Source organism: Camelus bactrianus, chromosome 7, assembly GCF_048773025.1.
Source record: "Camelus bactrianus isolate YW-2024 breed Bactrian camel chromosome 7, ASM4877302v1, whole genome shotgun sequence".
In the NCBI taxonomy this organism is placed as follows: Eukaryota; Metazoa; Chordata; class Mammalia; order Artiodactyla; family Camelidae; genus Camelus; species Camelus bactrianus.
The window spans coordinates 66,664,044-66,690,059 of NC_133545.1; the positions used below are offsets into that span (position 1 = coordinate 66,664,044).

Sequence of the window (26,016 nt, forward strand, 5' to 3'; positions counted from 1 at the left end):
CATATGGAGATACTAGTTTAAGGTGCGAATAAGGAAGGTAAACTGTGTATTTGGCAAGTATCTCTAAATGCTTGAGGACTGATCAAAGAAATTGAGGCTGTTTAGCTTGATGAAGTTGTAAGGGGACCACAGTAGTGAGCTTCCAATAACAGTAAGTGCAGTAATGCTCATTTAGAGGACAAGATTAGGGTTAGTGGGTAGTAGATAGAAAAATGCAGAATTTAGTTCATCCAGGAAGGTGTTTTATATTTGTAGGGTCATGTGCTACTTTTTTGAACTCCACAAGTTGCAGGGTCATATCTATGGGTACCATGAATTCTGGTTTACTGCATTGCATCTAGGTTACTGAGGTGGATTTAAGGTGCAGTTCGATGAATGTGTCCGTGTCTCTCTCTATATATACACATATACTGTAACAGGCGAGAAGATAAATCTTTTTCCTTGGTGCTTTAGTCTTAGGACACAGTCTTTCTTAATCTGTCATCCTTAGGACTGTATTCTAAGATTGCTAGGGAGTAAACATAAGGTAGTGCCCTTTGGTGTTTAATGTCCCAAAACTGAGAGCAGAAAGAAGTGGCCATTTGAAATGTCAGTTTAACACATACTTCTGTATGATGATTCTTTGGCCTGGCAATAATGCATACTAGGAAATAACTTGAGCCAAAATAATCATTAGATGTTTAAACAGTTCTGAGCTTGGTATACTAGAGAAGAGCTTCCCTATCTAAAGAGCAGATAAATACTGACATTACTTTCTCTAGCTTTTTTTTACGGTTTCATTTTTCACATTTAACCTTTTAAAAATTAAAAACAATGTATGTGCATTTAAGAAAAATGAATAAAAACACCCTTAATCTTACCAAATCAGCATAACCACTCTTAACATCTTAGCATTTGTAATAGGAATAACATATAAGAAGAAGAATAGCCAGGTACGGTTTGAAGACACGTCCTGTATTAACTCACTCATCCTCTAGCCCCTAATGAGCTCAGTCGTAATACGTCCAGCATGGTTACAGGACTGTGAGCTCCCCCAGTGCCTACACTGTTAAACCATATTGCCTCTATCACATAATCTTTGCATATATTTCTTTATGCATATGCATGTAGGTTTACAAAATGGGAATATTCTGTAATACAGTTTGTTAATCTACTTTAAAAACAAAATGCTGTGAACTTATTCCTACATTTTAACTCATCTAGATTTTTATTCAGTGCTCATTGTCAGGTAAGCCTCTGACTTTATTTTCTGAATAGCCAGCTTTCATAAATAGTATTTTGAACAATCCATAATTCATCTTTTCTCCTTTGGTTTGTTTTCTATACCATCTATTGTCTAGGGGTGTGTGTCTCTGTGTGTGTGTGTGCGTGTGTGTGCATTTGTGTGTATGTATTTATGTATGTGTGTATATGTGTTATTTGTAACTATTATTTAATGTATAATATATGGAATATATGGCATATTGTATATACACAGAAATATTTTGTTTCTTTTGGGTTGCTTTATATTGATTTTTTTTTATACCACGATTGCACATAGTTTTATACTGTGATTTTGTGCCATACTTTTGCTTTTCTTTCGTTGGAAGGTTTCTTAGCCTTTCTTACTCCACTTAGTCTTCCAGTTCAACTTCAGAATAATTTTGACAATTTTTTAAAAATTCTCATTGGAATTTCCTCTTGGGTTCTGTTAAATCACTTCATTTATTTGGGAAAAAGTGTCATCTTTATAGTATTCACATTTGAAGACAGTCTGTTTCAGTCTGAGGCATTTTGTATTTCCCACTAGCATATCTTCGTATACCTAGTTATTTTTTGCTACTATTTTCTGTGGCAGTTTCCACCTACCATTTTGCTTTTTGATTTTTCCCTGGTATGTTGAAAAGCCACTTGTTTTTGCAAATTAATAGTATATCTAGTCTCTTACAGAACAGTCTGGTTAATTCTAATATTTTGTTAGTTAATTGTCTTCAATTTTCTTGATCACAAGTGCCATTTGTTGAGTAATTAAATGTGGAAAAGATTTCTATTAGCAGTAATCCTCATAGCAGTCCATGCCTCCACTTTTAGAGATGAGGAAACTGGAGCTGAAGGGCAGTTAACAACTTGCAAAAGATGACAGAGCTTGTGAGCCATGAGGGTGGGATGTATTTGTCTGTAGAGACCCCTGTGAACCCCATTGCTTCCCATTCTGCCTACACGTAACTGGTCCATACTTTCAGCTCCCTATGGCTGTGTCCGAGAGGCTAAGTATTAAGTGTACCAAGCAGCTGTTTATAAATTTTTTCTCCTTTAGTCAATTATTTTGAGATTATTCCTTTTTCTCAAGGTAGTAATTCCTTTCTCAAGTGTTTCAGAAATCCACCTTTTCCTCCAAGGCATATGTTGGTGTTCCTCCTGTCTTAGCCAGGGAGCTTTCTGGACCACTGCGTTTTACCCACACACAGGTGTGTGCATGGCCATTGGGCCTCTTGCCTCTAAGATGAGAAGTCTGTGCAAGTGTCCCTAGTTCAACCTCTGCTGTCAGGCAAACTTTCCTCCCATGCTGTGCTGATCAACTAAGGGGATCTCATTCTGTCTATACTAGATTCTTGACTGGGAGATTGATTTTAGAGTTGTAAAGAAGCAGAGCTTTCTGTGGTTCTTCCAGGGTAAGCAGCACATGACAGGCACCCGATCTAGGGCATGGTCTGCCTCTGTCTTTATTTGTATGGTTCAGGGAACAAAGGATGGAGATGAAGAAGTAAGTGGGGTTGAGGGGTGTTAGTCTGATGACATCTTAAACCAAACCTGTAAAACTTCAAAAGTAAAATGTCAAACTTTGTTGTAAAAAACAGTGTATACCAAAGATAATTCAGAAGAAAACCAATGGGCCATAGTTCTGTCATTTTACCACAACTATTTTAGTGTTTTTGTTTTCTTATTCCTCTTTTTTTAAAGACTTATATCACAGTCTGTGGGCCAGGGATTATTCCAAGTGTGCAGATATATTAATGCATTTGAAAATAATCATTTATTATTAATCCGCTCATTGTTCGTATGTAAATGATACTGCTTTAAATGGTTATTCAGATATTTTATGGGAAGATTGAACAATTACCTCAATTTTTTTTAAACTTTGTTGAAGATTAATTGAAGTACACTGGACTACATATATTTGAAGCATACAATTTGGTCAGTTTTGACATATGTATACACTCAGGAAACCATCAGTATAATCAAGATAGCCATTTCCAATACCCACAAAGCCTCCTCACTTTCCTTTTGTAATCCAGCCCTTCCTCTACCCTGTCCCCAGGCAGCCATTGGTCTGCTGTCTGTCACTACAGATTCACTTGCTTTTTCTAGAGTTTTATATAAAGGGAATTCTGTAGCATGCACTCTTTCTCTCTCTTTCTCTCTTTCAAAAAATTTTTTTTCTGGGGAGGGGGCTGGCTTTTTTCACTTAGAATAATAATTTTGAGATTGATTCACGTTGTGATGTACATCGATAGTTTGTTCCTTTTTATTGCTGAGTAGCATTTCTTCCTATGGCGATACTACATCTGCCCATCTGTTTTTAACGTAACATTGTTCTAATCACAGCACTTGATATTCTTAAACTCCAGTATGGTAATGTAATCTATGAATATCAAGGCCTCATTAGTGAGTACTCCAAATAGGTTGTTTATAAAGTGCGAGAGCAGTAGCCTAAAATGTAAATTAAGCACGAAGGGACTCTTGGCATTCTGAGATATTCTGGGAAGTAATTTAGTTTTCCATTTCACTCAGTATTTAGGGCTATTTCAGACAAATCTTGATTTTTTTTTTTTTTTTGAAGAGCTAATCATTCACTCAATCAGTAGATAAACTTGCTGTTGGAACTACTTCTCCTTGCCTGCCTATCTGGCTACAGATCATCTCATTATCAGTTAATGAACAGTCGTCTCTCAGAGTGCAGGTGAGAAAGGTGGACCTCCCACCACTCGTTTAGAAGCTAAAATGAGGACTTTTTTTTTTTTTTTTTTTTTTTTTTTTTGGTTCATGGTGATGAGTGTTTGTGGACTTACTGTTACTGAACCAAACTTGGGTCTGCTCACCTGCCCTGTAAAGCCAATCTACTGACACTGGGTTGTGGTGAAGGAAAGTGCGGCATTTATTATAGGTGCCACACAAGGAGTCCAGGACAGCTAGGGCTCAAAAAGCCTGAACTCCCTGATGGGTTTCAGCAAAACATTTTTAAAGGCCAGGTAAAGGAGGGGAGTTTCAGGGAATGTGATCAGCTCATGCACAGTTCTTTGAGTGGTTGATGGTGAGGTAACAGGGCAGGGTCACAGGGGTTAACATTATCAGTCCTTAGGTGCCAGTAGGCCTGGGGGCTACGCATTCATGGTCATCAAGTAGTTAACCTCTCCCATTTGAAGGGGGTTTTAGCTTCTTTAGAACAGCTCAGGAAATGTGTATCAGCCACTGTTACCTGGGTACTTCAGAGGGGAGCTGGAGCAGAGGATATCAGGGAGGGTCTGTCCCAGGAAGGCCTCTTAGGGTTTTGCTCCATTATAGACTCTGAAGAATGAGAGCAGTCTTTGAGTTAATTTGGAAGGATAATTAAATATACTCATTATTAGTTGAAATTATATTTCTGTTAACATAAATCCATCAAGATAGCTAGGTTTAGTTATTTTTTTTTTCTTTTTTTGTGGGAGGTGATGGGAATTTAGTTGACTAACATGTTTGTGTTTAGAATTCTTTGAGACTAATAGTGGCTCTGAAAATTATGGTATTTTTTTTTCCCTCCAGAAAGACAAAAGGTACTGACATGACTTATGACTGACTGTGAGACTGTCTGATCCATCCCATTTAGGGTTATTTCTTCTGTAGCAGGGGGTGACGACTTTGATAGGACAGAGAGAATGAGTGTCTCACTTAACTTCATATGAGCAAGTTCTGCATTCTCCCTGGTGGACACAGATAAAGGCAGACTAGTCTTTAACCTGACCTTTTTCAGTTAGGACTTTTTTCTGACCTTCTCTTTAAAACTAGACTCTTTGCTTTATTTCTTTAATTTTCTAGTCTCTCTTCAACTCACTGTAGTCTGGCTTTTATCTTACTCACGTTCCTAAATCTCTTGTTATGGAATCATCTGCTAATTACGAGTGTTTCTTTAATCCCTGTCCTGCTCTGTTTCTCTGCAGCATTTAACCCTGTTTACAGGCTGCTCCTCTGTGGCTTTCTGAGACACTGAAGTCTTGTATCACTCAGTCTTAAGATCCTTATTTCTTTAACTAGCTACTTCCCTGTTACTTCTTTGTCAATGTTGGTTTTCCCAGGTTTTGGCTTTTGGTTTTCTTTTCTTTGCATTGTACATGCCATCTCTGAATGATCTTATCCATATTTGCCTTTGTTAATTCTTGTTTTTCTTTAAATAGAAGTAACACATACTTTTTATAAACAACTTGAATATTCTGAACAAACAAAAAAGATTAAGAAGTCACCTGCAATCCCACTATGGGGAACCAGTGTTAATATTTTTCATCCGACTGCTTGTCTTACTTACAGCCTTTGTTTAAGTGATTCTTAAATCCCACCTCTCATGCTTGATTCTCCATCAAATTCCACAAACACATTTACAACTCCTGAAAAGAAACCTCTAGTAGAATATACTGGATTTCTTCCAATTAAATTCACCCCAAACCAAATTCATTATCTTCCCCTCACTTGAAACTAGTTTTTCTACTTGCTTTTGTTTTTGATTAGTTGATAGTGGTTGACTTTACTTCATTAGTCCTCTTCTCATCTCTAAACTCCAAGTGGAGCCAATCAGTCATAAAATAAATCATTTTAACATGGTGTACTAGACCCTTCATCATATGGTCTTAGGTGACTTTTCCAGCTTCCTTTTTATGCCTTTAACGCTTCCATTTTACTGCCTTTCTTATTCTGCATTTTAACCACAGTTGTCAATTTCCAGAGATGATCATGCACTTCCATCCTTGCATGCTTTGCTTGTAATGAAATGAAAAGCCATTTCCTCTCCCTGGTACAGCTAACCTTTATCATTCAGGACCTGGATTAAATGTCCTTATTGTTGGCTGAGATACCCCCTGCCCAGCATGATGAGTCTAGGGCATAACACTTCTTACATTGGCTTTGATCTGTCCTGACAAAAGAAGAAGCCCAATGAAAAGGCTCAGTATGACCATTTAAAAATACACAACCAGCTACCTTCAGAAAATGGACTTGAAGTGTATTTCAAACCGTAGACCTGGGACCAGCAAGTGGACTTCATAGTGAGGAACATCTTTCCTCAGAAGAAAGATGAGCTGTAACCTTTAAAGGTGTGTGGCAGTGAAAGAGACTTGCTTTATAAAATAGTTAGCTCTTCATCCATAGAAGTATACAAGCCAAGACTAAATGACCATTTCTCATGGATTCATTCATTTAATCAACATTATTAACCACTTTGCCAACCACTGTACCAGAGGTACAAAGATGAAAAAAGAATCCTTTAAGGAGCTTATAACCTGATGTGGTGGTTCTCAATCTGGCTGCACATTAGAATCACAGACCAATAATTTATTTCTGATTTAGGAGTTTCTGAGGGCAGGGTCCAAGAAACAGATTCCAGTGTACAGTTGTGATTAAGAATCACTTGTCTAATGATTATTTTTCGAGTGTCATTTATTTAATACTTACTCTATGGCAGACCATGTGACGTTCATTTATTTTTTGAACAAACATTTATCGGCGTCTCTTTTGTTTTTGTCCCAGGTTTAGATACCAGGAATACATCAGTGAACAAAAACAGAGCATTTCTGCTCTTAGAGAGTTTATAAAATGGTAGAATATAGACATTACACAAATACATGACAGGTGGTGGTAAGTCTAAGAAGGAAAATAAGGGAGGTGAGGGGACAGAGGAGGTGTCTGAGAGGTCAGGAAAGGGATTCTGATGCTATGGCTTTTGAACGGTGCCTGAACGAAGAGAGGGAGCCAGCCTTGTGGACTTCTGGGGAAAGGACTCCCAGGCACAGGAAGTAGCAAGAGCAGAGGCCTTGGGATGAGTGTACTCTTGCCATGTTTGAAGAATTGTGATCTGCTGTGGCTGGAGTGGGATGGGTGAGGGTGACATGATGGGAGATGCACACACCAAGGGCCCAGGTGGATGGGGTGTGGCCCATGATGTGGCATCTTTTAGGGCACGTTAATGATTCTGACTTTTTTCTATGTTTAGGGCATGTTAAAGACTGCTTTTTATTCTGTGCTCAAAAGCCTCCACGGGTATTGCAAGAAGTAAAATGATTTATGCGTAAAAAGGTCAACCTTGCTGCTGTGTGGGAGATAAATGCTGGAGATATGGGTGAAAACAGATGAGTTATGACAATCCAGGTGAGGCATCGTGGCAGCTTAGGTTAGGGTTAGAGGTGTGGGGTGATGGAATTCTGTGTGTATTTTGTATATAGAACAAATTTTTCTGTATTTGAAAGAGACAATAGGCTTTACTAAGATCTCCTAGGAAGTGACTTTAGGTAGAGAAAGAAGAGGTCAAGGACCAAGCGCTGGGGCTCAGCAGGAGTGTGAGGACAGCGATGTCCCAGAGACCAGATGAGGAAAGCATTGAAGGAAGGGAGAGGGAAGGACTAAATCAAACACCTAATGACCTCATTTTAACTTGATTATTTCTGTAGAGATTCTGTCTCCAAATAAGCTCACATTCTGAGGTACTCTGGGTCAGGACTTAGTCATAAGAATCTGTGGGGGACATAACACCTTTACTTTCCCATAGGCTCATTTCTAAAGTTTTATTCTAATAACATCTAAAATTTTTCTGCTGGTGGTATTTAGGCACAGTTATTGGCTACTTAATCTAGTCATCCTGGTAACAGTAGGTTTCACTTACAGGATTTGGGCCAGGAAGTAAATTTCCTGATGTAGAATGAACGTGTGCTGAATTGGACCTTCAGTGCATCGCCTTCTGAAAAGAAATATAAAATGAGTTGGAGAGGTGATTTCTTACTACTTTATCTGAACATGAAGTCATCCTTCTCTTAGACATCTCATTTAGTCTCAGGTTTAAAATAGTAGAAAAAGTAAGCTAGTAGAGGCAAACTGTCTACCTTGGGCACACGAGAGAAATCAAGGTGCCTTCTCTAGGAAAACGCCTACCTAAATGCTGTCATCTCCCTGGTCTTACCAAGACAGCAACATAGCCTAGTTCTAAATAAAGGCCAACATCTGACCTCATAATATATCACCCTCATCATACAAAGAAATTACGTTGTTTATTATAAGAAGTTTTGTTTATGTTGCACTAAGAAAAGTGTTATATAAATCGTCTCTATTTGTACATATAGGTGTACGAATCTAGTGAAATGTTTCCAGTGAGTTTCTGGCTATCTTGTTCTCCCTGAAGAGTTGCTTCTTTTCTAGCATCAGGCTTTTTAGCTGGAATATATGCCATTAAGATGTCCTCATGAAACAGTTTGTGACTATAATGGATTTCATTTGGAAACTGTTAAAATACAGGTGGTAACTAATGATTGCATTTGTCAGTACATGGACCCATTAGCTCTAAATTCTTAGCACAACAAGGGAGAAATGTAAATTTAATAGTGGAATAGCAAATTTTTTGTGTGGGCTCATTGCTTTCTTACAGCATTAAGGCAGAATGCAGTGCTTTAAAATGAAGAAAATATCTGTGGCGAAATTAGTTTTAAATAGAATACTTATTTGGATATTTTTTGATTTACATTTTGGCTTGGAAACCTCACCTTTGGCAATGCCTGAGATAACCACTGAATGAATTCTTGGAGACAGCCTTGACTTTTTAACTTTGTGTGTTTGGTTGAAATAATTAAAACTTATTCCCCCATATGCTTTAACTTTAAACACTAAAAACATAACCCTGAATAAGAAAGCTAATGCTTCTCTAATGTAAAATAGCAGCAAGCGTATCCTCAGTGATTTTTCCACAGATTAAGCCTGGCAGTAGTTCAAATACTAACAATATTATAGCAAATGATTTGTTAAGATAGATTCTTGTCCTGGCTCCGCAGTTTACCTCATTGATGACCACAGCTCAGTGAAATCTGCATTTGACATTCTTCTGCATTCATGAAATCAACACCCTTCCAGCATCTCCCCTTACTTTTTCATGTTCAGTGACTCTGGAAAGACCTCTTTTTCTTGGCGCTTTCTCAGTGACTCTACTGATGAAGTACAGAGAGCATATGGAAGCAGATATATGCGTAGGTCTTGATTTTATGTTTTAGTAGACTGGTTTATTTAAGCAAATGCAACAGGAGGACATGTTTGTTTAAGGTTTTCCTCTGTACCAGCTGCTGCTTTTTCTCTTTCCTAGGCTAGCCTGCCAGAAATGTACACCTTTATTCCTACACTGTTTGACAGTTTCCAATTGATAATTTTTTTTCAGCAAATTAATTGGCTCCTTGAAAAATGCGATATATGTCTAATCTGTATATTTAAGAATGTTAAGGATTTTTGAGGGATCATGTTCAAATTGGATTTTATTTGATGAAATGTTTTTCATTTATTAAAATGATTTAATAAAAAATGCTTAGTGTTTCTTAAATATTGTTCACAGAATTGACCTCAATTTATAACAGTTTAAAAAGCATACAGTCTAATTTTAATTATTCAGAAGAAAAATTTTATTTTTATTGCAATTGTTTTTTGGAAATCAGTTAATAGAGAGGTAATGTTAATTTGGATCTGTGTGCACCACAGTGTGGTGGGATGGGTCTTGGCCAGGGAGTCAAGAGACCCAGTTACGGAACTTCTCTTGTTGCTAATTGGCTCTGTGACCTTGGGTAGCTTTTTTTCTCTTGTACTTGATCTCCTCATTTGGAAAAGAAAGAGGTTGGAAAAGCCTTTATAGGTTATCTAAACCATACTCAACATTTTATGACTTTCCTTTGTCTAGTTTTATATTTTAGGGAAACAGGGATTATATCCTTGTTTCTTCCTGGATACTTTTGACTGAATGTGGAAGTTTTCATGTTTAATATGGTCATACTGGGTAGAGAGGTATAGCTTGATAGTTTCTAGAAAATAAGCATTGTCTACAAATGGTCAACAAGGAAGCTTGGTGAATTGGCCTAGGATATTTTTCTTTGATGTAGAGCGATACGTGTTTGCATTTTTTTACCAGCAGATGACTGGTTCTATGATTTTGGTCATCTGAGTCTATTGAGTTTAGATCTTTAGCCAGAGATGCTTAACATTCCTCAAGACAAGGTTTGGGGGCCTTCAAGGTCTCAGTCTTCTGTAATTCTGCTTTGGGTTGTAGGATGATCTAGAATAAAGAAGACTCAGTGACAGCCTAGGATTTTTTTCTGTAGGAAAAGACTTGCAGGTTAGTGATATGAAGCAGGCCTGGGTGAAATTTGCTTTTCATTTTAATCTTCCTTAGTTTATTCACTGACCTAAGGTGTTACTTCAACTGCTGAGACCTTGTTTTCTCATTGAAAATGACTGTGCCACATAAGGATGTTCTGTAAGAATTATTCCTGAATACAGTTATACCATACTTTAAACAAAAAGGCTCAACGTTGTAAAAATGTTATGCTCCACAAATTGATCTATCCTTTTAGAAGAATCCTCCAAGATCCAATTAGTTTCTGGCCACTGAAAGTTTGTATCTATCGGAGAGACAGAGTAGGGAATAAAATGGTCCTCAGGTTCATAAGATAGATGTGATCTGAGATCAGCTGGGAAAATTCTGAAGAAGTGCAGCAGGAGAAGTTACTCTGATAATTTACAACTGAGAGTATAAACTATTCAGTACTTTCTAGAAACAATTAGGTAATATGTGTCAAGAGCTTTAAAGCCAGTCTTACCAAGTATTTTACATCTACTTCTGCAGTTATCTTAAATAAACTGGTTAACTGGACAGTGATGTATGTATAAGGTGGTTCATCTCAGCATTATTCATAAACAACCCAAATTTTTAGTGGGTAGCTGGTTAAATAGATTGTTTCCTCTGTTAAATGGAATACCATGGGACCATTAAATGTGATAACCTAGCAGCGTGTTTATTTACACAGAAGAGGTTTAACAATATGGTAAGCTGATTAAAAAGCATGTTATGAAAACTTCGGTGTAAGTATATAGATGTGTGTATTTATTTGGAAAAATGTGCAACAGATTTACAGTGGTAATCCCTGGGTGGCAAAATTATGAACAGTCACCCCCCTACTTTATACACTTAACCTCTATTTCTGATTTTTCTACTAAAACCCATGGGTTCTTTGAAAGGGAGGAGAACATATCGGTTGAAGCACTTGAGAGCATAGGACTCTGCAGCCAGTCTGATTGAGCTTAAATCTCAATCCTGTCACTTACTAGCTGTCACTTGAGCAAGTCACTTTATTTCTCTGTGCCTCTTTCTTATCTTTACAGTTGAGATAATAATAATTAATAGCAACAATAATAACCTACCTCATAGAGTTGTGAAGATTCAGTATACTTTATATATATATGAGCTCTTTAGAACAAATCGTAAGTACTGTGTTTATGTTTGCTATTATTATTTGTGTAATAAAAATAGTGAGTGAGCGAGAGAGAGACTAATGGACAGACAGACACACTAGCATACCTGGAATTCACTGGTAGAGGAAATGGTCTCAGTATCTGATGAGTGAAACAATTTGGTAAGCTTTAAAGAGGATTATGATGGTTAGGTGCTTATTACTTTTTTCCTTTTCTATTTTTTATTTTTTCTAAATAATTACTGAGGTGACATTCACATAACATGAAATTTACTATTTGAAAGTGAACAATTCAGTAGCATTTATTATATTCACAGTGTTATGCAACCACTATCCCTGTCTAGTTCCAATGCATTTCTGTCTTTCCAAAGCAAAAACCTGTGCCCATTGGTCAGTTTCTCCCCATTTCCCTCTTCCCTGCAGCCCTTGGAAACCACCAATCTGCATCTGTTTCTATGAACTTGTTTATTACGGATATTTCATCTAAATGGAATCATATAACCTGTGACCTTTTGTGTCTGGCTTCTTTGACTTAGCATAATGTTTTGAAGGCTCATCCACATTGTAGCAGGTGTCAGCACCTCATTTCTTTGATACTTTTATAGCTGACTGATATTCTGTTGGATGTATATATCAAAATGTATTTATCCATTCATCCATTGATGGACACCTGAGCTTTTCCTACACTTTGGTGAAGGTAAATAGTGCTACTATGAACTGATGTTTATTTTTATTAAAAATAGTTTCTTCTGCTAACAGTGATTTATTATAGAAAATTTAGAAAACATGGAAATGCAAATAATCCCAATTTATATTTTGATATAGATCCTTTCAGTGTTTTTTAATGCATATATATGTGAATAAAAACAAAGCTGTAGCAAAAACATACTTTTCTGAAAGAGAAAAACTGGGAATCATATCATACATTCTGTCTTACAGCAGTATTTGCCATCTAACATTTTAAAATATTTTCTGATATCTTTAAGTATTCTGGTACATCATGATTTTTAATAAAGAGAATTTATTTTGCCAACCTCTGTTGATAAAAGCTTAGCTTTTGACCCTTATTTTAAGTAATGTTATGATGAATATCCCTTTATTTTTGTCAAATAGTGCTTATTTTTCTAAGGATAAAATCCTGGGAATAGAACTGTTTTTTCAGAGTATTTTTAAGGCTTTTGACCTACATTGCTACCTTTCCCTCCAGGATTGTTAGGCTGATTTACATTCCAACTATCAATATTTGAGTGTCTGTTTCCTCTTTTTTTTGCTCATTTAAAAAATTTATAATCATTGTCATGTTAACAAGAACAGTATCTATTTGTATTGTATTTTAAAATTCTGTTCATATAAAACATATTACCATGTTTGTTGTTTACTTCCTTTTGTGAATGCCTACTTCTTGACCTTTAATGAATTTCTCTTTTTCTTGATAACTGGAATTTTAAAAATGTAATGAAGATTTAAGTCTTGACAATCAGTTATAAATATTTTCTCCTAGCTTGCTGTTTGTCTTTTCGTTTTGTCTGTGGTGTTCTGGTCACAGGGAACTTACAAGTCGTTATGTAGTAAAATCTGTCTGCTTCTTTTGGTTTCTGCCTTGCTCACATGTTTTTCTAAGTCTTCCTTAAGTGGTTGGTAAATGGGTTTGATAATGAACAAAAATCCTTTCTTGTCTTGTGTGAACATGGCTTAAAGCTTACATAGTGTTCACAAATGCTGCTTGTCTCAGCATTTATTTTGCTAAATAGAAACTTGCCCCAAAGACTTAGAAAAAACTGTCATTAACTGAGAGTTTCTCAAACCTTCAGCCTGGAGTCTTATACTTGAGAGATAGAAAGATCACTAGACTACAAGGGCAAGTCTGGGATTTCTTCAGGGAACCCATTTCCATGTGCTCCAGTCAGAACAAACTTGTTTGGTCTTTCTCCGTAGTTTTCTCTGTGTCCAGAGTCTTACAAGTTACATTGACTTTTGAGGTAGTCTGATCCTCATTCATCAAAGGAAGACTGAATTTTATTCATCATACTTTATTTACCTGTACAGGAAATTGAACTGATTCATTTTTGAGGGAAATTGATTTAACATCTGAAGATCGTTTAACTAGAACACCTCATTTCTTAGACATTCCAATTTATTTGTCTTATTCTACACAGGTAGAATATTCTTAGGGAAATAAATTGTATGAATCATGGTAACCTACGTAAGCATTTAGCATTTTTCTTGCATTAAATGTCAGAATGAGAAGTGACTTTTCTGGTGGCATGAAATAGAACATCTGTTTGCTTCAGGCTGAGGATGTTAAAGACAAGTCATTTAGTCTTTATTTTTTTTTTTATTTTACTTCTAAATGATCTTTCTCTTTTTTCCTTTGTATAAAAATAATGTGTTTATTATAAGAGATCAGGAAATATAAGCAAGCCAAATATGCTGAGATTGTGACTGTTAATGCCTTCGTGAATATCTGCTCTGATCCTTTCCATTTACATGCATTCATGCATTTTATAAAAACGGAATCGTGTTTCACTCATCACAGCATAAGACATATTGCCCTATTAAGGGTGAGTATATACAATTTGTCCTGAGTGCACAGAATTTCTTTGTGTGGATGTGTCAAAATATATTGCAGCAATTCCCCACTGTCAGTCATGTAGAATGTTTTCCACTTCTTGATTTTTTTTTAGTTATGTAATAAAAATTGTTGTAGCTGTATCTTTTCTATACCTAGATATTTATCTTGAAATATTTCCTTAGGACAAATTCCTCAGAATGGAATGTATCCAGTTTCTGAATCTTTTAAGTTTTTTTTTGAGAAATGGTACTGTCAAGAAAATAGAAATCTAGAGTAGTGTCTTTTCAAATTTAATACACGAAATGAAGTGAAAATTTCTCTTCATTGTGAAGACATTGTTTATCTTTCTACAGCTCTCTGTGTGGCAATTCATCTTCCACTCTAATTTCCCTACTGTGGAAAACAGATGTGAGAGGGTCAGTGGCATAGGATTTCTAGAAGATTTGCTTTTTTGCAGGAAGTTGGTTTTTTTTGTTTTGTTTTGTTTTTTGTTTTTTTTTTTTTGGTTACTTTTTGAGGGCAAGTTTTTGGAATGGAGGTTTTCATTCTCCTGACCATGCCTGATCTGGATCTTTCCCGTTGAGAAGAGTTTTTACTATTGGTGTTACTGTTTGCAGACGATTACTCAGCTTGTTCTCAGCTTCTTCCTTTGCCTTTCTCATGGATGTGAAGAGCCCACCTTGTGCAGTTGCTGGTCAGCGTAATGGGGATAGAGAGAAGAAAGGTTCAGCAGCTTAGGATAGTCTCGTGATCTGGTGCGGCAAACACGTCAGTGGAGTCATTTCTTACATAACTTACAGAAGCAATTGGAACATGAACTATAAGTTATTTGGGCATTGCTGTGCTGTTTTCTACGATTTCCAACTGTTTGTGTTCCCTTCCTTGCAAGTCTTAAAACTTTCTTACTTAGAACATTATAATTTTATCAGTGATAAATAATCTCATTCCAAAAACAAAGATATAGTTTGGGGCTGAAATATTTCTATACACATAAACACCAAAATACAGAACCATGTCATTGTAATCAAAGTCTCTGTCTCTGTCTCTTGAAGGTTAAGAAAGAATTTTCTATCTGTTTGCTTTCATGGATGGGTTTAGATTTGTCTGTCTTAGGTTTCAGCTTCCCAGTGAATCATTAAGTCCAGATACTAATTTAAGTAAGCCTTGAGAGTGTGAAAATAATCACACCTTCACAGAGAGATTTGTTGCCTGGAAAGGAAATTGCTGCTGTTTTGTCCAGCGCTTTAATTAAGAAATTGGCCGATTCATGGCTGTTAGCAGACAAACGACCTACTTTAAGAAAACCTGTTGTGTGAAGAGCTCAGTCTGAAATACGGAATAAAAGGATATGGATTCACATTAGAAGAAGATTTTTTATTTTTAAAGGATTTGAAACAGGTAGCCTTCCAAAACAGAGCTTTGATAGATTTTGTTAGTGAGGAATTAAGTAGTTTATGTTTGTTGAAAAAACTTTAGGCAGAGAGTAGGAAAGAGCTGGAATTAAAAATGGTGTCAGAGAACACCTAAAGCAGATTTCTGATGTGTGTCCAGTGACCTTTAGATATAGCATTGCAGTTCACAGCCTGTTGATCATCTCTGTATCTTCTTTGAAAAAATGTCTATTCCGGCTTCTGCCCATTTTTAATCAAGTTGTTTGTATTTTTGGTATTGAGTTGTATGAGCTGCTTATGTGTTTTAGATGTTAACCCCTTATTGATCATATTATTTGCAAATATTTTCTCCCATTCAGCAGGTTGTCTTTTCATTTTGTTGATGGTTTCCTTTGCTGTGCAAAAGCTTTTAAATTTAATTAGGTCCCATTTGTTTGTTTCTGCTTTTATTTCTTTTGCCATGGAGACAGGTCCAAAAATATTGCTATAATTTATGTCAGTGTTCTGCCTATGTTCATTTCTAGGAGTTTTATATTTTCATGTTTTACATTTAGGTTGTTAATCCATTTTGGGTTTATTTTTATAGATGGTGTGAGAAAGTGTTCTAATCCCATTCTTTTGCATGTAACTGTCTGGTTTTTCCAGCATCATTTGTTGAAGAGACTATCTTTTCTCCATTGTTTATCTTGCCTCCTTTGTCATAGATTAATTGACCATAAGTGTGTCTAAGTTTATTTCTGGGTTCTCTATTCTGTTCCACTCATCTGTGTCTTTTTGTGCCAGTACCATGCTGTTTTGATTACTGCAGATTTGTAGTGTAGTCTAAAGTCAAGGAGGTCTTTCCCCTCCTTGGTTCAGTTTATTTCTAGGCATTTTATTCTTTTTTGATGCAATTTTAAACAGAATTGTTTTCTTGCTTTCCTTTTCAGATAGTCTGTTATTAGTGTAGAGAAAAGCAACAGATTTCTGTATGTTAATCTTGTATCCTGCAACGTTATTGAATTCATTTATTAGGTTTAATAGTTTTGGGGTGGAGATTTTAGGTATATATATATATATATGTGTGTGTGTGTGTGTGTGTGTGTGTGTGTGTGTATCTATCTATCTATCTATATATATATATAAAGTATATCATCTGCAAATAGTGACATTTTTCCCTTCCAGTTGGGATACCTTTTATTTCTTTTTCTTGTCTGATTGCTGTGACTAGGACTTTTAATACTATGCTAAATAGAACTGGTGAGAGTGGGTATCCTTGTCCTGTTCTGATCTTATACGAAAAGCTTTCAGTTTTTCACTGTTGAGTATGATGTTAGCTGTGGGTTCATCATAAATGGCTTTTATTATTATATTGAGATATGTTCTCTCTATACCAACTTTGATGAGAGTTTTTATCATGAATGGATGTTGAATTTTGTCAAATGCTTTTTCTGCATCTGTAGAAATGATCATGTGATTTTTATCCTTCCTCCAACAGGTACACAAAACATAGAAAAGAACACAAGCATATCACTAAGGAATATCATCAAACCACAAGGGAAGAAACTAAAAGAAGAAAAGTACAGAGAAGTACAAAACAACCAGAAAACAAGTAACAAAATGACAATAGGTACATACCTATGAATAATCACTTTGAATATCAATGGTCTAAAGCCCCAATGAAAAAATATAGGGTGCCTGTTCAGATTAAAAAAACAAGACCCATCTATGTGTTACTTACGAAGACTCACTTCAGATCTAAAGACCTGCACAGACTGAACATGAGGGGATAGAAAAAGATATTTCATGGAAATGGAAACTGCAAGAAAGTTAGAGTAGCAATGTTCATGTCAGACAAAGTAGACTTTAAAACAAAGTCTATAACAAAATTCACAGAAGGGCATTAAAAATGTTAAAGGGCTCAAGACAAAAGGAGGATATAACACGTTAACATATATGCACCTGATATAGGAACACCTGAGTATATAAAGCAAATAGTGTAACATACATAAAGTGGGAAATAACAGTAATACAATAATAGAAAAGTACTTCAATTTAACAACCCACTTACATCAATGGACAGGTCATCCTGACAGAAAACAAAAAAGTGGTCTTAAATAGCTTAGTGGTATGCTTGTGTTCCTTTCTATTTTTTATGTATCTGTTATAGGGTTTTGATTTGTGGTTACCATGGGGTTCATATATGTTGACCTGTAACTATACCTACTTGTTTAAACAGATAATCCTCTAAGTTCAAACACATCCTAAAAGATCGACATTTTTTACTCCCGTCCTCTACGTTTTGTATTTTTGATGTCATATTTTACCTCTTTATGTTTATCCCTTTACTGATTATTGTAGTTATAGTTTATTTTACAATTTTTTGTCATTTAATCTTCTTATTAGATTATTTAAGTAGTGAATCCTCAGCCTTTACTATACATTTGCCTTTATTAGTGGGGATTTCCCTTTCCTATAGAGTCTTCTTGTTGTAGCCTTTCTTTTCCCACTTAGAGACGGTCCTTTAACATTTCTTTTGGGGTAGGTTTAGTTTTGATAAACTCTTAGTTTTTGCTCGTCTTAAAATTTTTTTTAAAATCTCTTCTTCAGTTCTAAATGATCATCTTACTGGGTAGAGTATCCTAGGTAGCAGGTTTTTCCCTTTCAGCACTTTGAGTATATTATGCCTTCCTCATATGGCCTCCAAAGTTTCTGCAGAGAAATCAGCTGATACCCTTATGGGGGTTCCCTTGTATATGACTCTTTTTCTCTTGCTGCCTTTAAAATTCTCTCTTTAACTTTTGCCATTTTGATTGTGATATTTCTTGGCCTGGGCCTGTTTGAGTTAATCTTGTTTGGGACCCTCTGTGCTTTCTATACTTAGATATCTGTTTCATTCTTCAGGTTTGGGAATTTTTCAGCCATAATTCCATCAAACACATTTTTGACCCTCTTCTCTTTCTCTTCTTCTAGTAGCCCTTAATGCAAATGTTGGTGCACTTAATTTTGTTCCAGAGATCTGTTAAATTGTTCTCATTTTAAAAATTTTGTTTTTCTTTTTTCTGTTCTGATTGGATGATTTCCATTATTCTGTCTTTCAAGTCACTTACGCATTTTTCTGTAGCACCTTGTCTGCTATTAATCCCTTCTAGTGTATTTTGCATTTCAATTTTGAATTCTTCAGTTCTGACTGCTTCTTTTTTAATGTTTTTGAGTATAAAAAAATTCTCAACTTTGATTGAGAATCTGTCATTGCCACTCCCACCATGTCCCCCAGTTCATCTTCATCTTTTTTATCACCTGCTCCTCCTTTGCTCCTTCCCAGCTGGCACTTCTCAATGTTGTAACTTTAGGTATCTAACACCCTCCTTCCCTTTCTTGCTGCTCCTAATCTGACATCTCCTATAACCTAGGGAAAACCTAGAGGTTTTAGGAGGAAACAGAAAACCACACTCACTGAATGATTAAGAAAAGTTTTTATTTTTTTATTTTTATTTATTTATTTTTTTTTTTAAGAAAAGTTTTTAGATATGAGTTGAACTCGGGAAACTTGAGTGAGAGAGGGACTTTAGTATATTACCTTTGTGACAGTTACTTCCCTTCTGGCTCAGATCCTTTTTTCTGTTAACACTTTGTTTTCCATGGTGTCCACGATGATTTAGAATGCTAGTCTTTACCATTAGATCAGTGGGGATGATCATTCAAGTCTGGATTAATATCTTGAGTTTTCTTTACTTTTGAGGTTTGTATAAAAACTCAGATAGAAAACAGTCTTGATTAGTTTTGCATACCTTCCTGCTATAGGAATTATCTTCATCTTATAAGATTGGATTCTGTGGTCTAGAAACACAAGCTAAGTGTCTTAGAGTAATAGCAGAGCTGATGAGAAAGTTTGCCAAATACTTCTTGACTCTGTGTTTGTTTCTATGTATTAGGCAAAACAGACCTCTCTCCCAGTCTTGAAGGAATAGCCTCGTGGAGGAGATAAAATTTACTGTTCACCTTGCCCTAGCTCTTGGTTGTCTTTTGAACCTTTGCAATTGTCTGAGCAACTTGATTGATTGATTGATTGATTTGGTCAACTTAAAAAAATTTGTTTTTGCTTTTCTTTAAGCTTGTGTTTTATTTTTTTGGTGTAATGGGAAGGTAATTACTTATTTGTAATGGAGGTACTGGGGATTGAGCCTATGACCTCATGCCAGCTAAGCATGTACTTTCACTGAGCTATACCCTCCCCACCTTGATTTATGGTTAATAGCTGCCAGTGAGTGAGGGTATGCCAAGCCCTGTCAGTGGTCCAAAGGGAGGGATCTCAGTTGACATCTAGTTTCAGGCTGATTGGAAGCCAGACCCTCAGGCAGTAGCTTTCAAAATTTGTTAATACATCAGTCCTGTGGGACTACAGTCGTAAAGCTGGCTGGCCTCAAGACCAGGCGATCTGGAGTTGTCCCCTATAGGGGGCTCCAGACAAGTGTAGACACTCTTTTGTGGCAAAGTAGAGGGAGAGTGGAAAGATGGCATCCCCCAGCCTATGTTCCCTGGGAGCACCTTGTGGCTTCTAGATGTGTTCCAAACCTGAAGCTTGCCCCCTAGGCTAAAGGTCCAGAACAAGCAAATAGTCCTCTGTCACACAAAGGTTGGGGCTGTGTTTCACTTGGCAGTCTGCAGTGCCCTGGGGGTGGTAGCCTGCCAAGTCCTGACTCTCCAGTTGTGACTGTCCTAGGGGACCCAGGAATGCAAGACCTCCTGAAAACAGAGCCAGGCCTTCAAGGTGCACCCCCTGTGCAGCAGGCACCGCACCTGGACACCAGGTATGAACACTGGGGTGGCAGACCTGTGTCAGAGCTCCCCTTCACGTGATACTGGTGCCCTGGAGCACAGTCCCGGAGGGGAGTGTGAAGATGGCGCTGGCCTTCCAAAGTCTCTGGAAAGGTTTGCAGCAGCCCTTAGATGACAGCACTTCTCTGCGCTCTGTTCCATGACATCCTTACCACATTTGCATAATTTTGTGCTTTACTTCCTTGCTTTTTGGGCCAGCTTTAATTTTTTTTTTTTTTTTTTTTGTGGTCCATTTTTCTAGAGAATTTTCCAGTCATTAAATTTCTTGGGTTTTAGTCTAGTGCCCCACTCCCTGGTCTGTTCAGCAGTGCCAGGCTGTGTGAATTTTCTTCTCTGCTATGAACAGTTGCAGATTTAATGCTGCCTTCTGCCAAAGGACCCATTTCAGATACAACTTTTGTTACACTTTGTTCATTGCAGTTGGAATGTTCTTTTAATTCCTGCCTATATTAGATTTCACTCCTGTCATATTTTTGTTGCAGTGCAGAGTGTGTTCAGAGGGTTTTTCATGTTCTAAATGCAAAAACTATCACTAGCTCAGGATAGAAAGACATGATGTAATAGAATAAAAATTGATTACATGTAGAAAGTGTGGATCTATGCTATTTAGTACTGTACCCCCAGCCACATGTTGCTGTTGACCACTAGAAATGTGGGTAGTTCAAACTAGATACGGTGTCAGTGTAAAATACACACTGGATTTAGATGATTTAGCACAAATAAAAAAATATAGTTTCCTGTTAATGTTTTTCTATGATGACTTGTTTAAATGATATCAGGGTAAAATATACTATTATAACAGATTTTACCTGTTTCTTTTATCTTCTGAATCCTTTTAAAGAATATCCTCGTAACTCATTTTGTAACTAGATGTTTGTACCTTTTAATCTCCCTTGCCTATTTCATTCACCCCTCGCGCCACTTCCCTCCCCTCTGGCAACCACCTGTTTGTTCTCCATATCCATGACTCTGCTTTTTTTCTGTCATGTTTGTTCATTCGTTATGTTTTCAAGATCCTTCATGTAGGTGAAATCATATGGTATTTGTCTTTCTCACTCTGACTTATTTCATTTAGCGTAATACCCTCTAGGTCCATTCATGCTGCTGCAAGTGACTAGAGTTCCTTCTTTTTTATGGCTGAGTTACACTTCGTTGTGTACATATACACCATATCTTGTTTGTCCATCCATCTATCGATGGGCACTTAGGTTACTTTCTTTCATATCTGGGCTCTTGTGAATAATGCTGCAGTGAACATAAGCATGCATATACGTTTTTGAATTAGCATTTTTGTTTTCTTTGGACAAATACCAGGAGTGAAATTGCTGGATTGTATGGTAGTTCTATTTTTAATTTTTTGAGGAACCTCCATACTGTTTTCCATAGTGACTGCACCAGTTTACATTCCCACCAACAGTGTATGAGGGCTCCCTTTGCTCCACAGTCTCGCCAACACTTGTTATTTGTTGTCTTATTGATAGTAGCCTTTCTGATAAGTGTGAGATTGTCTTACTGTGGTCTTGACTTGCATTTCCCTGAAAAATGAGTGATTTCAGCATCTTTTCATTTATCTGTTGGCTCTCTGTATGCTTTGGAAAAATGTCCATTGAGGTCCTCTGCCAATTTTTAAATTGGATGGTTTGGGGTTTTTTGATGTTGAATTATACCAGTTTTTTGTTTATTTTGGATATTAACCCCTTATCAGATATATCATTTGCAAGTATCTTCTCCCATTTAATAGGCTGCATTTTTGTTTTGTTGATAGTTTTCCTGACTGTGCAAAACCTTTTTAGTGGTAGTCCCATATGTCTATTTTTGCTTTTGTTTTCCTTGCCTGAAGGGACATACCCACCAAGATATTGCTAAGACTGATGTCAAAGAGCATATTGCCTATATATTTTTTTAGAAATTTGATGGTTTCAGGTCATATATTTAAGTCTTTAATCTATTTTGGGTTTATTTTTGTTCATTGTGTGAGAAGGTAGGCCAGTTTGATTCCTTTGCATGTAGCTGTCCAGTTTTCCCAACACCTTTTGTTGAAGAGGCTGTCTTTTCCCCCATTGTATATTCTTGCCTCCTTTGTCATAGGTTAATTGCCCATATAAGTGTGGGTTCATTTCTGGACTCTATTCTTTTCCACTGATCTTTGTTTTTGTACCTGTACCATACTGTTCTGATGACTGTACTTTGTAGTAGAGTTTGAAATCAAGGAGTGTGATACCTCCAGCTTTTTTGTCTTTTTTTCAAGATTGTTTTGGCTATTTGGGGTCTTTTATGTTTTCACACAAAGTTTAGGGTAATTGGTTCTAATTCTGTGAAAAATGCCATTGATATTTTGATAGGGATTACATTGAATCTGTAGATTGTCTTGGGTAGTAGGTTATTTTAACATTAATTCTTCCAAACTGTGAGTATGGTATATCTTTCCATTTGTTTGTATCATTCTTTCCACTTTTCTTAATCTGGCTATTAAAAATTTAAAATTATGTGACTTACATTTGTGGCTCATATTTCTATTTGTAGTGGGATAGTATACAGTATATAACTGGTATAAGATGTTATTTGCTAGATGTTTACAATGTGTAGACCCTGTTTCTTATTTTCATCTCTTATCTTTCCTCCCTTCTTATAAATATACCTGTAATGTTGTCCTGTTGAGTAGAAGGTAAGAAATATAATATGTTTCTTCAATGATCAACTCCCTGGTGATCCACCGGCCACACTTCTCATTATAGGTAGTTGTTATGCACTCCCGTGAAAGTTCCCAAGATACCGAATTAGTAAAAGCTGGATAATATGAGACCGTATTTTTTATGTGCTGAAGATAGGCCAACTGGCAGTTTTGAGAATGTAGCAAAACTGAAAAAACTGTTTTGAGAATCTGCTAAAAGGAGTTTGAAATAAACTTCAGCAATCTTTGTTTTCAAATATGAGTTCTTTTGAACTTTGTTACTATCAGTCAAGAAGAATTAAATATTACCAAAGTGTTGAGCTATATTACACATTTTTAAAAGCTGGCTGCTGTTTTCAGGTATACAGAGGTGGATTCAGTCCAGGAAATGTTCTGTCCTTTATTATTTTGCTTGATATAGCATCAAGCACATGCTTTATTTACAAACTTGTTTTGTGGCCATATTTTTAAATTTATAAAGCCTTTATTATAAAAGCAACATTTTACTCATTCAAATTTGGACAATGCAAAATCATAAATACCTAATTTTAATATAGTATCTCTCATAATTATCTCTATATTCAATATACTAATGTGTAGATTTTTAACAGACAATAATTGAGCATATATAAGGACTTTCAGGTTTTAAACAGACAATAATGAAGCATGTGTAAGGACTTTGAGGTAGCAATGAAAATTGGTCTTTAATATTTGATGGTGAATTTAATGTCTGGTGTAATGCGATGGGTGAAAAATGTAATAAAAGTTTCATACATTTACTTTCTGGTTGTAGAGGAAAATACAGTATATTCGGACTCAGAAATAATGTTGGTTTAGTGCTCTTTGTGAGTTTTTCCTCAAAGAGCTACTTTGGCTGGTATCATTTCTTCTCAACACTTTGATAAGAGTGTCTTTTTGGATTTTCATTTGTTCTAAGGGATTTGTTTTAGATTTGGTTAATTATATTAGGCAAAAAAAGTGACTGGGTACAAAATAATTTATAGCTTAATTTCTTATACATCACAGCTGATCAGCTTGGGTGCTTGGGTGTTTTTCTGTGTGCTAGGTTAGTGTTCTTTGAAATGTCATTGAGTTAGAATCAGTACGAAATTAGACTTAGTGACTGAGGTCTAAGTCAGTCCTTATTTACCTCATGTAGCTTTGTGTGTGTGTGTGTGTGTGTGTGTGTGTGTGTGTGTGTGTGTGTGTGTGTGTGTGTGTTTTGGTCGAATGAAGGGGGACTTAAAAATTTTAAGTTTTGCCAGCTTGCTTTCTTTGATTTCATAACTTGATTTCATTAGTGTTCCCTCTCCACTACTGACCCCTAACCCTCACTTTAGAGTGTTTATTCTCTCAATTTTTTAAGGGGGCTTAGGTAGTTACATCTGTTAAGTTAGAAAGTTTAAGTTTATTTCTTCATTAATAAAATAGTGTAGTTATACACTAGAAAATATTTTTAAGGTTGAAAGCTTTCTGAGTTCTTCTGGTCCTACCCTTTGCTTTATGATGTTTAAGAATAATGAGTACCATTGAATGCATATTTGGGACCACAGCTAACCTCATACTTTGGCTTGATATGAATTAAAAAGAGGAGGCAGTGTCTTCTCTGTGGGCATACCCTTCATTAGGCAGTGTGGGCTGGGTTTTAAGACCCCACTCATCCCTCTCAGGAGGGTATGTTTATACGGCGTTCAAACTGCCCAGCTGTGCAAGGATTCTCTAGGGAGCATTTTATACACATTATCTCATTTAATCTTTAACATTTCATATCCACTCAAGCATTAAATCAAATGGCAATTATTTATTTTACTAGAAATATATTTTTATTGCCATTTATAAATTTGATTTCCACAGACAAAGAAATTCCAAGAGGCTGAGTAATTTGCAGATTACTTGCTTAGCTGGCGAATGGCAGGATGAGGAGTCACGCCTGGATTGGTGTTGCTCAAAGTCTGTGCTCTTATCTGCCATAACCTAACTTCTCTGCTAGTTTTATGGCCAGAAGTTAAGAGAATTAAAAAGAAACCATCCAGAATTGTGGGTGGGATGCTGTTGGTTACCAAATTATAGAATGTGATCTGTGTGACTCTTCATGCTTCCTTGTGTTTGAAAACTTTAAAAAGTTTTTAGGTAGCATCTTACATAATTTTTATTGGTTTTATATTTATAAGCTATAATGGTACCCGTCTGTAAACTGCATGGATTGTGAGATAATACTATCCCTGGAGAAATAACAAAGACGGTCCCAGAATGAGGCTCTTCTCTGTTCTACTCTAAGGTTCACCTCTCCTGTCACCTCCTAAAAACAGGAAAAATTCTCAGTGAATTCAAATTTTAAAAGTTGTTGGTGGCCTTCAATGGGAATGTGTAATAATGTTTAGCTTTTCCCCTATGTGGCGTGTCATTTTAATGCTATGAAAATATGAACACAGGTGGAAGATGTAAATAGTGCTTCTGATAGTATGTTTCTTCTCCCTACATGGGAGCTTTATTTTATTCCATTTATATCTTTAAAATCAGCTTAGTACTACTTGAATCCTATTTTCAAAGAATTCCAGTTGCAAAGCTGGCAAAACTATTGGTGGGGGTGGGAAGTATCATATCAGGAATCTTGCTTTTAATTCCCACCTCCCTTGGAAAGAATGTATCTGTTCGTAAAAGTTAATATTAGTTGTGGAGTGATGACATGTATGAAATGTTAAAAGTAAATTTCCCTGTGAAGTTTAACCATAGCCACAGGCACAGATTTTATTTCTGAATCCAGAAAAAAAAAAAAAAAGACTTGGAGAAACAAAATGCTTTGATTTGGGGCCTTTCTTTCTTCCTTTCTTCCCTTCTTTCTTCTCCTTCTCCTTCTTTAATGAGTTTACCTGGATAGAGACTTCAAAGGTGGTGTTTATAAAGAGTTTTATACATGGGAATTTTAAAGGATGTTCCTTCAAAGCCTTCCTAGGTTTTTTGGAGAAAAGCAGAAGAGCTAATAAATCTGTACAGATATCTTATTCTAGGTGTGGAGACTGTTAATAGGTTGCTTTAAAGATGAACTTGTGAAACACTCTGTGAGCACAACTTCAT

At 36.3% G+C, this 26,016-nt stretch overlaps 1 protein-coding gene across 17 annotated transcripts in view; it reads left to right on the forward strand.

Annotated features, from left to right (window-relative positions):
* The window catches only part of ELAPOR2 (endosome-lysosome associated apoptosis and autophagy regulator family member 2), a 290,850-nt gene that overhangs the window by 90,476 nt on the left and 174,358 nt on the right, over positions 1 to 26,016 (forward strand). Inside the window, exon 1 of one of the 17 annotated variants that reach the window (XM_074367550.1) lies at positions 20,117 to 20,242. The exons of 15 other annotated variants lie outside the window; for them this stretch is intronic. The gene's annotated coding sequence lies outside the window, so the exon portion shown is untranslated. Of the gene's footprint in view, positions 1 to 20,116; positions 20,243 to 26,016 lie in introns of those variants that run through there. One more of the 17 variants, XM_074367549.1, reaches the window with a different exon arrangement.